The 13,962-nt window shown below is 44.5% G+C and overlaps 1 protein-coding gene across 5 annotated transcripts in view; it reads right to left on the minus strand.

Moving 5' to 3' along the window:
• Nucleotides 1-5,267, minus strand: part of MELK (maternal embryonic leucine zipper kinase) — a 91,594-nt gene extending 86,327 nt beyond the window's left edge. For all 5 annotated transcript variants that reach the window (XM_039234852.1, XM_039234853.1, XM_039234851.1 and 2 more), the window contains exon 1: nucleotides 5,132-5,267. The gene's annotated coding sequence lies outside the window, so the exon portion shown is untranslated. The remainder of the gene's footprint in view (nucleotides 1-5,131) is intronic.
• Nucleotides 5,268-13,962: the final 8,695 nt, after the last annotated feature.

A 13,962-nucleotide genomic window follows, 5' to 3' on the forward strand; every position in this document is an offset into this window, starting at 1 on the left:
AAATGCCCCAGCTCTGACAGCATCCATTCTAAAACAGGTCCTTGCTTCCCTAATCCTTTCTTAAAATCAGCAGCAGAAGTTCAGATCCTAAAAGGCCCTTCTCAGTTCCTGGTAAGTATGGTTTCTCTTGCTGCAGCAAGCTTACTACACCTAATATTTTTTACTACAGATATGTTCTTAGTGGGTTGTGGTCGGTAGACCTTAACAGGAGTCATTACCCCAAAAAGAATGAGAAGACAAGCACTAGGAAAAGAGGGAATTTTAAGTGCAAAGATTCCAGAAAAAAAAAAAAAGTTGACATGTACTGAACTGAAATTGCTTTTAGAGGAACCAGCAAATGGAAATGCAGATTTGGAGCAGGAACAATGGGTTAGCCACATGAAGGGGGAAAAAAAAAAAAAAGAATATTGGATCTCTCACAACACACAAAATCAATTAGAGTTAGCGTAAAGACTTACAAGTGAAAGACAAATCTTTAAAATGAAGACAGCTAAGGTCTTGCCCACACCAGACCTGTAGCTAGGAGTGGGAAAAGGCAGAAAGAAAGAGAAGTAAGAGTTAAAAGAATAGTCTCATGGAAGCCAAGAAGGAAGAGAAAAATGAAACAGTAAAAGAAAGTTTCTAGGAAGTAGACTTCCAAAATTTTCTAAATGTGCTCATTTATAGGTCAAGTCCTAGGACATGAGTTCCGGTGCTGCAAAGCAGAGCTTTCATTATGGGTAGACAGGGAGTGAAGATCTCTGAACCTATACAGAAATGGTTTCTTTAAGGGACTCTCCTTCCCAGAGGCTGGTATGGAAGGACAGCAACTTGAGAGGAGTCGCCCCAACACTCCTTAGAGAGCCAAGCAGGAATCAAGAGGCCCAGGAAACTGGAGGTCACTGAGTCAGGCACAAAGAATGCCCCACATAGGCCAGCACCGGCACACCAGGACTCTCAAGTTCATAAAGGGGTTTGAGGCCAATACCCAGCTAGAGATGAAATCCTCCCTTTGCCTGGCCTGACCCCTGTGGGCAAATCTCCCTTGGTGACCTAACCGTGGAATAGCTTTGACAGAACAGCGTTCAGGATCCTCAAACCCATTCTTGCTAACATTAAATGAGTACATGCATATCCAGCTGGGACTTGGGAAGCGAGTTACACCTGGAAACTTGATTACTGCTTCTCAGTAGTGGACACCTGGTGTTAGTGCTCATTTCTAGAGCCAGATAGTCTCCCTTCGCCAATAGGCAGAGCTCTAGCAAGCTCACCGAAGGCTCACATTGATGGGTGGCCAGCACCATGTTCACTACCTTCACGTTCTCTGTTCTTCATTCTGTCTCACCCAGAGCTGAGTGGCCAGAATGTTATTAAGCCTTAAAAATGGTCATGACTTTGGAAGATCTAGAATACAAATCCAACCTCAGAAATGTGGCAAGTTTGTAAAAGAAAAGGAGAGGGTGACTGGGTGGCTCAGTCAGTTGAGCATCCGACTTCGGCTCGTGGTTGACGAGCTCAAGGCCCACATTCCGTGTTGGGCTCTGTGCTGACAGCTCAGAGCCTGGAGCCTGCTTCGGATTCTGTTTGTGTGTGTCTCTCTCTCTGCCCCTCCCCTGCTCATGTTCTCTCTCTGTCTCAAAAATAAACATTAAAAAATTTTTTATAAAATAAAAGGAGGAACTTAAGACAGTGAGGATGGGGCATCTTCTTAAATCAAGGTACAGAAAAAACTGAATGTAATCCAAAAAAGCCCAAGAGCCGCAAAGGATATTTTTTCAAACATCCTTTTAAATCTCCTTTTAAAATGCATAAGGCACTCTGATTTCATGAATCATTTTACTTAGAGATAAAAGATAAATTATGGTCAGCTGCTAAAAAGCCTTCGAAATGTTGGTCAATGAACAGAACACTACAGCAGAAGCTTTGGAATGAAAATTAAAACTCGAGGAAAAACATCAGCCTTAAAAAAAAGTTTTAATTTCAATGTCAAAGCTATTATAGCAAGAAAGATAAAGATGATGAGCAAAAGACATTCTGATCCAATAAATAGTAGCCATTTCCTAGGAAGAGATGGCATTGGACCAACTTAATAAGCAGACTGAACTTCTTATCTAGCTAAACCTGCATGAATGGGGTAGGACAATAGAAGAAGCAAAGTCAGGCCACAGAAAATTGGGGATATAAAATGGAACTTTAAAAAATTTTTTTTAGTTTATTCATTTTGAGAGAGAGAGAGAGTGTACAAGCAGGGGAGGGGCAGAGAGAAAGAGAGGCAGAATCCCAAGCAGGCTCTGCACTATTAGCAGAGAGACCGATGTTGGGCTCAAACTCACAAACCACAAGATCATGACCTGAGCTGAGATCAAGAGTCAGAGCCGCCACCCAGGCACCCTAAAATGGAACATTTCTGCTTCCACTGGAGTGGCAAGTTACTTCAGGCAAGAACTATCATAGCGGTCATATTTATTCTCACTGGCACCTGAGGCACAGGATAAAATATATCCTTAACAGCAGTACTAATTCAGAAATCTTTTGAAGAGTATTTGTCAGTGGGGCAAAGGTGGGAATGAAGTGGAACCACCCCCAAAAAGGCAGGAATCATAGGAAATAAGAAATTTCAAAACAGGCAACAACAGCAGTAAAGGTCTAGTCAACACAATAAAATCTTTGGGCTCCTGGGGCACCTGGCTGGCTGTCAGTGGAGCATGCGACTCCTGATCTCACAGTTCTGAGTCTGAGCCTCATGCTGGGTGTAGAGATTACTTAAAAATAAAATCTTGGAAAAAAAAAAAAGAAAAAAAATTTGGGGATCCTGATAAGGGAGGAAAGAGCAGGAGATTAGAAATGGGGTAATGTCAGGCGATAAATCTGTTTGGAAAGTTGCCTGCTATCAGGTTCATTAGAGAGCAAAGTCCAACTAAGGCAGTACTGGGGTATTGAGAACACAGGGGCTAAAGAGGGGACACAAAGAGACATTTCAAAGCCTAAAAACCATGAGATGGAAATGGACAAAAGCCTCACAAAATGTAAGAATCCTACTTGCCCGCATTGCACATACCTAAATTCCATACAAAGGTCTGGGCAATTCCAACGACCACACTCCAAAGGAGAAAATCATTTGTATGATGTTGGAAGTCACATCCCCAGATGAGGAATATAAGCATTCACAATAAACTTTTCTTGACTGATTTCTCCCAAGTGAATTTTGAACTTCCAGGTCATGGCCTCGAGTCAACTAGCAGAGATCAACTTGTGCCGATTTAAGTTGGAACCATGCACCTCCTCTTTTCTCTTTCTTCCTTTGTCATTATCTCCTCCCCTCCCCCCACAGTACACCATGTTTTTGGAGGTGTAAAACAAACGTGGGCCTACATTACACCTACTGAATCCAGGGCCCATCACTTTCGCTACTTTTAGAAGAAAACTGGTGCTTGCACTGCAAACTGCTTTAAGGACAACAGGTTTGACTCGGTTTTTAAATTTTGTGTATGTGGAGCTGGCTGCAAATATTCTTAAGTGCCTGTTTGTCCTCAAAAGTTTGGAAATATAGGGGCGCCTGGGTGGCTTAGTCGGTTAAGCGTCCGACTTTCGCTTAGGTCATGATCTCGCGGTTTGTGGGTTCGCGCCCCGCGTCGGGCTCTGTGCTGACTGCCAGCTCAGAGCCTGGAGCCTATTTCGGAGTCTGTATCTCCCTCTCTCTCTGACCCTCCCCTGTTCACGCTGTCTCTCTCTCTCCTAGAAATAAATAAAAATATTTTTAAAAAAAGCTTGGAAATATTGAACACAGGAAGGACAGGGCTGGAGGAACCCAACTTTGTAGCTGTTTAAAGGAGGTGGATGATCAATGAGGAAGGCAGCCTCTCAACTGTGGATAATGAAGATAATGAAGAATACTACACTCCAATCAGTTACCTGAATGTTCCCTGATCCTCTGAATGTGACTACATAGAACTGGGGACATAAACGACTGGGATGCTGCACTTCCCTGAAGAAACAAGAACTGCTTAGATAGTAGGTTTATCACGAAGTTTTACAGAAGAGCAACAAATTGGGGGCAATTTCTTACTAACAGTATTATTTGGGCTATGCTATTACTTGCTGGGTAATACATTTACCTCATCTATGAGCTTGGTAAGATCCCGATGCTGAGTATCTTTCAAATGAGAAACAGAATATCAAATAGCTTATAATGTAGCCGTGTAATTGATACATTTAATTAACATCCTGTCCTGCTCCCTTGCATAGGCTTCTGGGAGGGCCAGCGAAGAGGCATTCATTCCTAAAGACGTTCGGGGACTCATATGCCCATCTGGTTGGTCCACAGTAGACACACAAGAAAAACAGATCCACTAGAGAAACAAGCCCGTGAGGGTGCAGTAAAGGAGTTTCTGATTTCTCCCAAACAACATAATAAACAGAAACCAAACTATGAACAAAAAAGTTAGGGAATACTGACTTCTAAGCAACACTCCAGGTACCTCTGAAACCCACCGCCTCTTTACACCCGTTCCACTACCAAAGAGAAATACCAAAGGTTAGTAAAGCTCAAGTTTTCATACAAGGTGCTTTCTTGGGACGCTCGCCTCTGGGAGTTTGCCTTTTTCCCCACCGGTTTCTTGGTGGTGCTGCTCCTTTTACTGCTTTGGCAGTCAGGGCATATCCCTATTCGTGTGAGCCTCTTAAGCCACTACTTTGGGACGGTGAAGGAAGGGAAAGGATTTGGACTCTGAAAAGGGAGTGGTAACACACAACACATTCCGTTTGAACCGCACTGCCCCAGTAAACTGGATTGTACGAACAGAAATAACTTGGAACCCTTCCTTCAACTCGTTTTCGCGGAGACAGGGTCACGGAAACGTGGCACGGAAATTCACAACTCTCGCAGCCTCCTCCGCGGCAAACGCTCGGCCCGCCCCTCAATAACTGAGGTAGGTACGATCATTATCCCCACTCAAAAAGAGAAAACTGGGGGGTCGGAAAGGCTGATTGCATCGACCGGGAAGTGGGTTCGTAAGGTGAGGTCCACGTCCCCGAGGGGTTTGGGGAAATTCTCCAGTCTCAGGTGAGCCAGGGACAAGCTGACTCGCGCCGCCACTCCCCCACGCCGCGCACAGCTTCGACCCCGGCCCTGACTACGGCGGGAGACACTGACCTGCGGGGCGAAGGGGCGGAGGGCCGGGCGGGGTGGGGCCGGGTAGAAGCACACAGGAGGCGGCCAGCCGTCCCGGGCGAAGAAGCTAGTGCCCAGAGCCCCTAGTAAGCTTTGGATCGTCGGGTTCCGGCCGCTTCCGCCCGCCAAGGAAATCAAACCTCCCGGGCCGGAAGGGGCGGGGCGCGGCGCCGGGGGCGGGTGAGGCGGGGGCGCGCGAGCGCTCTGACCCGACCGGAAGGGCTGGGCAGGGAACCGGGCGGCCAGTGTTTGTCGCGGTGGGAGAGGCCTTGTGACGTGACACAGTGGTCTTTAGGCTGGGTCCGCCTTCACCGGAGGGTGTGTGAATATTCTCCAGGGGGCGTGGACGAATAAAGTTTCCACGGAATTCTCCCATTTTATGCCCGGCTTCCTAACATTGATCTGCAGAGAAGTCGCTGGTCTTAACGGTTCTCATTTCGTCCTCCCCTTGCCTAGTGGCCCTTCTCTCACCCATCAAATACAAGTATACTCTCGCCTCTCCAAATCTCACTAAAACGTGTTGGCACCAGGAATAAAACCCCCAGGGGCCAAACTGTCCATTAGGTAGGTCAAGGTACCAAAATCACTAGCCGAGCATCACAACGGAAATCTTTAGTATACAGTTCACTACCTGGTTATTATGTGATTTTAATCGCTGAATGAATTACAATTGTAATGGCAACGCTATCTGGGAGAAAAAATTAAAAATTACAGCCACAGGAAAGAACATTATAAATTTGCATATGTATTTTTAAAATAGACGTGACTGTTCTAGATCGGTGTTAGTTTCACAGGAAGTTTGAGGGAAAGGTACAGATCGCTCCTGAACACTGTGCTCCCACGCATTCATAGCCATCGCATTATTAATATCTCTCATCAAATCACCGAAGTGGTACATTTGTTCCAGCTGCTCAACCTACATTGACACCCAACGACCATGTGTGTACATTTTATGAGTTTAGACAAACGTATAATGACATGTATCCACCATTATTGTATCATAGTTTCATTGCCCTAAAAATTCTCTGCTCTATTCATATATATATATTATAAATATACGATTTGTATTATATATGCTTATATATAATATATAGTATAATCAAATATATAATATGTATTATATATTATGTATAATTTTTTACTGCAATGAAGTACAATAAGGTGCTGGATAAAAGGTTTTCAAGCAGAAAAAAATTACATTAAGATAGTATTCTATGGAATAGAAATATAAGTCAGGAAGGGGGGAAAAAAAGAAATAAGGAAATGTCAAAAAGAAGCTGTGGGGGCACCTGGGTGGCTCAGCCAGTTGAGTGCCAGACTTTTTATTTCAGCCCAGGTCATGATCTCACAGTTGGTAAAATCAAGCCTGGGTAGGGCTCTGTGCTGTCATCACAGAGCCGCTTGGAATTCTGTCTCCTTCTCTCTCTGCCTCTCGTGTGCTCAGTTGCTCTCTCTTTCTCTCTCAAAATAATAAACATTAAAAAAAGAAGGAAAAAAAGAAGCTGTGTATTTTTATTTGTGTAACTTTTTCATGGATGATGGTGGGTATCAAGTCACTCAGTATTTCCAGTCCAGTGGATTTCCTTAAAGGATTAATGTTATAGCTTTATTCTAAGACATACATAATAATCCAGCTTTTTAAATAAATATTTCTAATAATCCAAAAATTACATCCTTTGACCATTCAAAATTATAAGAAAATTTAGATGTCTACTTTTTCAAAATTATTTTGAGTATACATATTTTAAAGAGTTTGGGGGAAAAAAAGAGTTTGGATATTACTGAATTAAGGAGGGTAAAACAGTTCAGTACAAAGAGGCAGAGCTCTGAGTTGTGAGGCCTGAAAGAAGTGCCTGATCCTCTACAGGCCTATTTCCTCATATGCATAATAAGGAGGTTGGATTATGATAGGGCCGCTCCCTGTTTCTGGGTGGGTCTGGCCATTTGGGATGTAACGTCTCTACCAATAATTACACCATTAGCAGCGATAATAAAATCCACTATGATTTTTTTGAGAAGGTAATGTGCACTTACATGCATCATCTCTAATGCCAAATGTCTGCCCCTCTCATGCAGGGTAATATGTGCTATTTATTCTTCCATCAGTCACCAGTGCCTACCCTATGCCAACCCTCTACTCAGGGCAATGCCAGAAAAAGGAATAAAAGAGACATGGCTTCTGCCAAAGCTCATAGACAGAAGAGCCGGATTCAAATTCATAGACAAACAACTCTAATAAAGGGCCAAACAAAAGTACTAAACATCAGTGCATACAGCCAGACTGATGAGAGCTCAAGGAAGAAAGCAATAATTTCCGCCGAGGAGATTGAAATATTTTGTACTAGAGTTAGGCCTTGAGAAAAAAAAAATCTGACAAGGGAAGAATATTCCCCAGACAGGGCAAGGTATGTATGCAGAAGCACAGAGGCAAGAAAATACAAGTCTCTTCAGAGAAAGGCATGTTGGGTAGAACACAGGGAAATGGGGGTGTGGCAAGAAAGGAAGAGTAGGTAAGCAGAGACCCACTTTGAAGGGCTTGTGTGCCAGGCTAGAGCTGGGTGGGGTGCTGACCAAGAGAGGGAGACGAACAGATATGCATTTCAGAGAGAGAGCAAGCAGCTGGTCTGCCAGCACAGGAGAATCCAAGCTTAGCAAAGCAGGGTAGGAACTGTGCTTCTCCGGTGGCAGAATGGATGCCCGGATGTCAGCACTACATGCGGCTAAGTCATCAATGGGGATGGGAAGCAAAGGGTTCAGTCCATTCATAGCAGTGCTGCTTCCCTGACTAAGCCCAAGTTAGACGACCTCAGGCTACAAACCATGTCTTGGTTCCTATATCCCATCCAAGAGAAATTGGGAAGCCACCCAAAATTAAGTTTTGGCCCCCTAGTCTTGCTAGAAAAGGAGATAGCTCTAAAAAAAACCTATTAAACATACTTCAGAAATTTGATTTTGAAAACTACTTTGGGAATTTGTTAAATCTGCTAATTTTGATCATGAAACTGTTATATAGGAGAATGTCCTTGTTGGGGCGCCTGGGTGGCTTAGTCGGTTAAGCGTCCAACTTTCGCTTGGGTCATGATCTCGCGGTTCGTGGGTTCGAGCCCCGCGTCGGGCTCTGTGCTGACTGCCAGCTCAGAGCCTGGAGCCTGTTTCAGTCTGTGACTCCCTCTCTCTCTGACCCTCCCCTGCTCACGCTGTCTCTCTGTCTCTCTCTCCTAGAAATAAATAAAAATAGTAAAAAAAAAAAAAAAAAAGGAGAATGTCCTTGTTCTTGGAAAAACACAGAGAGATCTAGAGAGAAGGAGGAGGAGGAGGAGGAGGAGGAGGGGCAAAATGTGGAATTAGTGAATCTGGGTAAAAGGTGTATGGAAGTTCCTTGTTCAGTTCTACTCTTGTAACTTTCCTATAAGTTTGAAATTGTATCAAAATACAAAGTAAGCAAAAAATATCAGGAATATGTTTTTAATTGTTTACCCCTTAGCCCCTTAGCACCTACCACAGAATCTTAACATTACTATAAACAATGGTTTATCTCTTAAGTTTCCATTCTCTGTAGACACTGTCCTGCAGGTTGTATATACATTATTTCTAATTCTGCAGAGTAGTTATACCTATTCCCATTTTACAGATGAGGAAACTAAGGTTTAAGTTTAGTTATCTGGTAAGAAGCAGGGCCAGGGATCCAAAGCCCAGGCTTTTTCTGCTATAGTTGTGCTAATGCTTGCTGAATTGAATATGAGGGAAGTTTGAACAACTAAAGTTTAAGGTACATAGAAATTTAAGAGACTTTGTGAATTAATAAGAATGATGATGAACACCTTGACCAAAACCGCACCCTCATCAATAGGCAAAGGCTAAAGATTACACTTTGGAAGATTATGCAACCAATTTTTCAAAAGAATTAGGTAAATATACTACCATTGGGGTTTCCAGGTAAAAGGCAACATAGTAGGGACATACTTGTATTAAAAAAATTATCCACTATTTATCCAAAATTCAATTTTCACGGGGCATCATATATTTTTAACTGCTGTATCTGGCAACCCTAAATGCCATGGAAGAACGTCTGCTTTTTTGGTGAAATAAATAAGCCACTTATATAGCTAACTCGCACAGCCCCATTTTTGTTTAGAAAAATGTGTAAGTGGGGCGCCTGGGTGGCGTCCAACTTTGACTCAGGTCATGATCTCACGGTTCGTGGGTTGGAGTCCTGCGTCATGCTCTATGCTGACAGCTAGCTCAGAGCCTGGAGCCTGCTTCAGATTCTCTCTGTCTCTCTGTCCCTCCCCCACTCATGCTCTCTCTCTCGCTCTCTCTCTCAAAAATAAACATTTAAAAATTTTAATATTTAAAAAAAATTTTAACTATGTAAATATAGGTAAATGTCTGGAAAGGATATTCGTTGCAGCATTAACATTCCCTCTAGAAAATGGAATTAGGGTATAACAGAGAAGACTCTATAGTTTTTACTTTTCTATACTACTATATTGCATGTATTTTTAATTTAAATCATTACTGAGATAATTATAGATTCACATGCGGTAGTAGTAAGAAAGAATGCAGAAACATCCCTTATATGCGTTGCTCTGGTTCCCTCTAAATAAGAAAAACAAAAAACCAAACTTTTTTTTTCTGTATTACTACTCACACTAAACACTCTGACACCAGCGGAATGTCTACAATTCAAATCAATTCTGACACTAACTACTTGGAGTTAGCGTCAGACAACACAGGTTAAGGACTCAGTCCCACCAAACCTCACCAACTTCAGACGCCAATCTGGAGTCCGGGCGTCCTGTACTCCAGACCAAGCAGGTATAAATCAGGAGTTTCCATGCCCCCCTCCTCGGGTTTGATAATTTGCTGGAGCAGCTCATAGAACTCAGGAAAACAGCTGACTTACTACATTACTGGTTTATTCTAAAAGGACACTACTGAAGAGATGCCTAGGGCAAGGTAACTGGGAAGGGGCTCAGCAGGTCCAAGCCCTCACTGGGCAAATCAACCACCTAGCACTTCCATGCCTTCAGCTCCCAGAAGCTCTCTGAATGCTTTGCTTAGAGTTTTCTACAAGGGCTTCACCATGAAGGTATGGTTGATTAAATCATCAGCCGCTCAACCCCCACTCCCATGACCACCCACCCCCCCAGCCTCCAGGTTGGCGAATAGGGCTGAAATTCCCAATTCTCTAACACAAGGTTGGTACCTCTGGCAAAAACCAGCCCCTCCATCATTAGGAGCTTTCTGGGAGGCTCCAGCCACTAGTCATCTCATTAGCATGGAGAAATACACTCACCGCTTCAGAGATTCCAAGGGTTTTAGGAGCTGTGTGCCAGGAAGGGGGTGGGGGGAAGGCAGAGAGCAAATATAGATTTCTTATTATGTCATATCACCCATGGTAACATTTTGCAAAACAAATTCAACAAAGGTGTCGCACGTATCAATAGTGCATTCCTTTTTATGCTGAGTAGCCTTCCATGGTGTGTGCACATGTATGCATGTGTGCGTGAGTGTGTGTATACGCTCATGTGCTGAAGGACAGCTGGGATGATTCCAGTTTGGAGCGATTACAAATAAAGCTGTTATGAACATTTGTGTGAGGGTTATTGCATGCATTTTTAAACTGATTTTTAGGTCTAAAAATAATAGTCCATATAAAAAGGTTAAAACATCAACATGACCAAAAAAACACAAATAAATTGAAAAGCAAGCAATAAACTGGGAAGTATTTACAACTTACGCTTAGACAAAATTGGTAGCTGAGATTGCCTGTGGAGGGGGAGGGAAGTCACTGGCTAGAGAAAGGGAGAGGAAAGAAGACTTTTTCACCACGTTGGCTTTGTCCTGATAAAGTTCATTGGTGCGTCAGGACCCACAATTTGAAGGACGCCTCCGTGGCCAGGTCACGGATCTAAGGCTAAATCAGCCTGCGCTTACAAGAAACACCTGTCACGAAAACCTAACACCTGTTAGGGACCTGTTAGCCTTAGAAAGAAATTCCAGCCTCCTAGTCAATCATGCCCTGTTTCAGTATTGCTGCTTCTAATGCTCTATAAAACTCACTCTTGCCTAAGTCCCACGGGAAGAGTGCTTCGCTGCTTGTGAGGCACCATACTCCCCCAATCCACAGATTGTTGTCCTTTGCACAAAGGACGTCAAGCTCGTTACTAAATTGTTTTAGTTTTGTCATTTGACGGTACCTTTTGAATTTTATGCCAATGGCCAGTTCCCAAAGGTTTGTTGTCCATGTGTGAATTAATCCACAAGCTCTGGCTTTCCCTACTGGTCTTCTGAGACTTTAGTGACTGCTGTGAGCACCCCGAAACTGGCGTCTTCTGAGTGTGTGAAGCCTGAGCTATAATTCCCGGGAGAATGCACACTTACCTCTGTGGTCATGCAGCCTTATGCACACTTTTCCAATACTCCACTAACACAAGGCTCATGCTTAGCTGCTCAAATGCTCCTCCCCTAGAGAGACTCTAATACAGAGGCCGGAGACCACGTCTGGGTACCTGCTCCCAGCCTGGTACATAGCAGGAGCTCAACAAACTTTCTTTTTGAAATGTGATGTGGCTGTGCGCGCGTGCATGCACGAGAAAGCTCAGCTTACTTTTGAGTCTGAATTCCCGTTCTGCCAAAGAAGCAGAAACGTAACCTCAGGCTTTCGGAGGCCGCCCCACAATTTCTCTTCCACTTCATTGGGATGATGGAGGTGAGCATCTGACCATCCGTCTTCAGCCCACGCCAGTGACTGTCACTGTGTCTCTCATTCCTGACAGCCAAGACCCTTCCAGTCTAAAAACCCTCTTCCCTTCTGTGCCATATGAGTGTGGAAATCAGGCGCCTCCTTTTCTTGGAGCAAAAGAATCCCCAGCTTTCAACTTTGTCCCGTGAGGCTCTGTCCGGAAGACAGGGCTTGTCCCTCCCTACACCACCAGGGTCTCTATCTTCATTACTTCCCCTCTGTCCTGTCTTTCTCCCAGCCTCAGGGAAACCTCTTCTTCGTGTGAGGGTAGGGTTTGGGAAGCCCTGCTCTCTCTCGTAGAGATTTTGTCTATTCTTAGAGTCTTCTCTATTTATGGAAAGCCATATTTTTTGGACACCAAAGCAAAAAAGACTCCTTTGATTTTTTTTAAATTAATTTTTTAAAAAATTTTTTTTAATGTTTTATTTATTTCTAGGAGAGAGAGAGAGAGAGAGAGAGAGCAGGGGAGGGTCAGAGAGAGGGAGTCACAGACTCCGAAACAGGCTCCAGGCTCTGAGCTGGCAGTCAGCACAGAGCCCGACGCGGGGCTCGAACCCACGAACCGCAAGATCATGACCTAAGCGAAAGTCGGACGCTTAACCGACTAAGCCACCCAGGCGCCCCTTTTCTTTTTTTTAATTTCTATTACATCCCTTTCCTAGGGACATAAAGAACAAAAAAGGAGAAGGTGGGTAGGGGAATAAGTTGAGAGGAGGGTGATAAAACACATGGAGAAAGGAATATTGTTAAACACCTCAAATAAATTATATTCCAGCACACATAACAACTCACTACATTTTTAATGACATGTGAGTGAATGAGCATTGACACCTGCCAAGGAAAAACGTTTCCCTACATTGTCTCCCAGCTCCAAGCCGGCTGCCATACTGTGTGTGTCTGGAGAGCCATGGCCATCAGAAGATGTCATCCGGAGGGTCATCTATGGTAACTGAGCCCACAGATCATCCTACTTGGGTACCAATAAATCTTGAAGCAGATTTCACTATCAGTTCAGAAGCTATCCATGCCAGCCAGGACTCCCAGAATCCCTGAAGCTGGGTTGGAAGAAGAAAAGCCCGACCTGTTCACCCTGAGGAGTGTTTCCAAGTCAAGGTGAGCCAGCAGGTCCAAGATCAGAAAGTTTTAGGCTGGAATATTGGGAACAGATGGGCTGCTGATCAGGCATCTTTGGACCTGGCTGTTCCACCTCTGTTGTGCACTGAGTCCCCTTGCCTCCTGTGACAGCTGTTAGAGACCCCACATTGCCATGAATTCCTCGCAGCAAAGCTTTCTTGGCTCTCCCTCCCCATAGCAGGGCCAGCAGAGGACTCTGGGTAGAACTGAACTGAGGGACAAACAGAAGGGTTAAGCTAAGAAAGGGCCATGTCCACAGTAAGAAGGCTCACAGGCAGGTCTCTAAAACCCCCAACCCCATGACCAAGAAATCACGTTGTCCTTGAGAAGGGCATGGAGAGCCCTCAGGGGATCCCAGCGAGTTCAAACACCTCTAACCCCCAAGGCGGGGAGGGGTCTGCAACAGGCCTGGAGCCTTCCAAATCGGGGCTCTCCACTGAGCAAACATGTACCAAGCACTTGCTGTCTGTGGAGACAGAGATGAAACTGGTGCCACTCATTCATGAGCCCACCCAACAGTTATTGAGCTCCTGCAAGTCCTTGCTCGAGGAGAGTCAGAGAACAATACATACACATAGAAGTGATTTTCATTTCAGAACGTGACCCTCGCTGGCTTAGAAAACTAAGCAGGAACAGGCGATGGAAAGTGAAGTCAAGGGAGAGTTGCTGTTTTAGATAAGTTGGTGAGAAGGCCCCTCTGAGGAGATGACAGGGGAGCAAAGGTCTGCAGGCTGAAAAATAGCCGTGAGAAGATAGAGGGAGAAAATCATTGCACACACAGAAAGCAACAGAGACAGGTTCTGAGCAGGACCAAGGTTGGCACGTTCAGGGAAGGCCTGTGCGGCTGGCGCCGCGGGAGCAAGACAGAAGGCCGGTGGTTAGGGCGAGAGGGGGGAGCAAGCAGGTGGCGTGGCACCCTGCAGCCCGTGGA

The sequence above is a fragment of the Hyaena hyaena genome, unplaced genomic scaffold (assembly GCF_003009895.1).
Source record: "Hyaena hyaena isolate Hyena2069 unplaced genomic scaffold, ASM300989v1 scaffold_93, whole genome shotgun sequence".
Taxonomy (NCBI): Eukaryota; Metazoa; Chordata; class Mammalia; order Carnivora; family Hyaenidae; genus Hyaena; species Hyaena hyaena.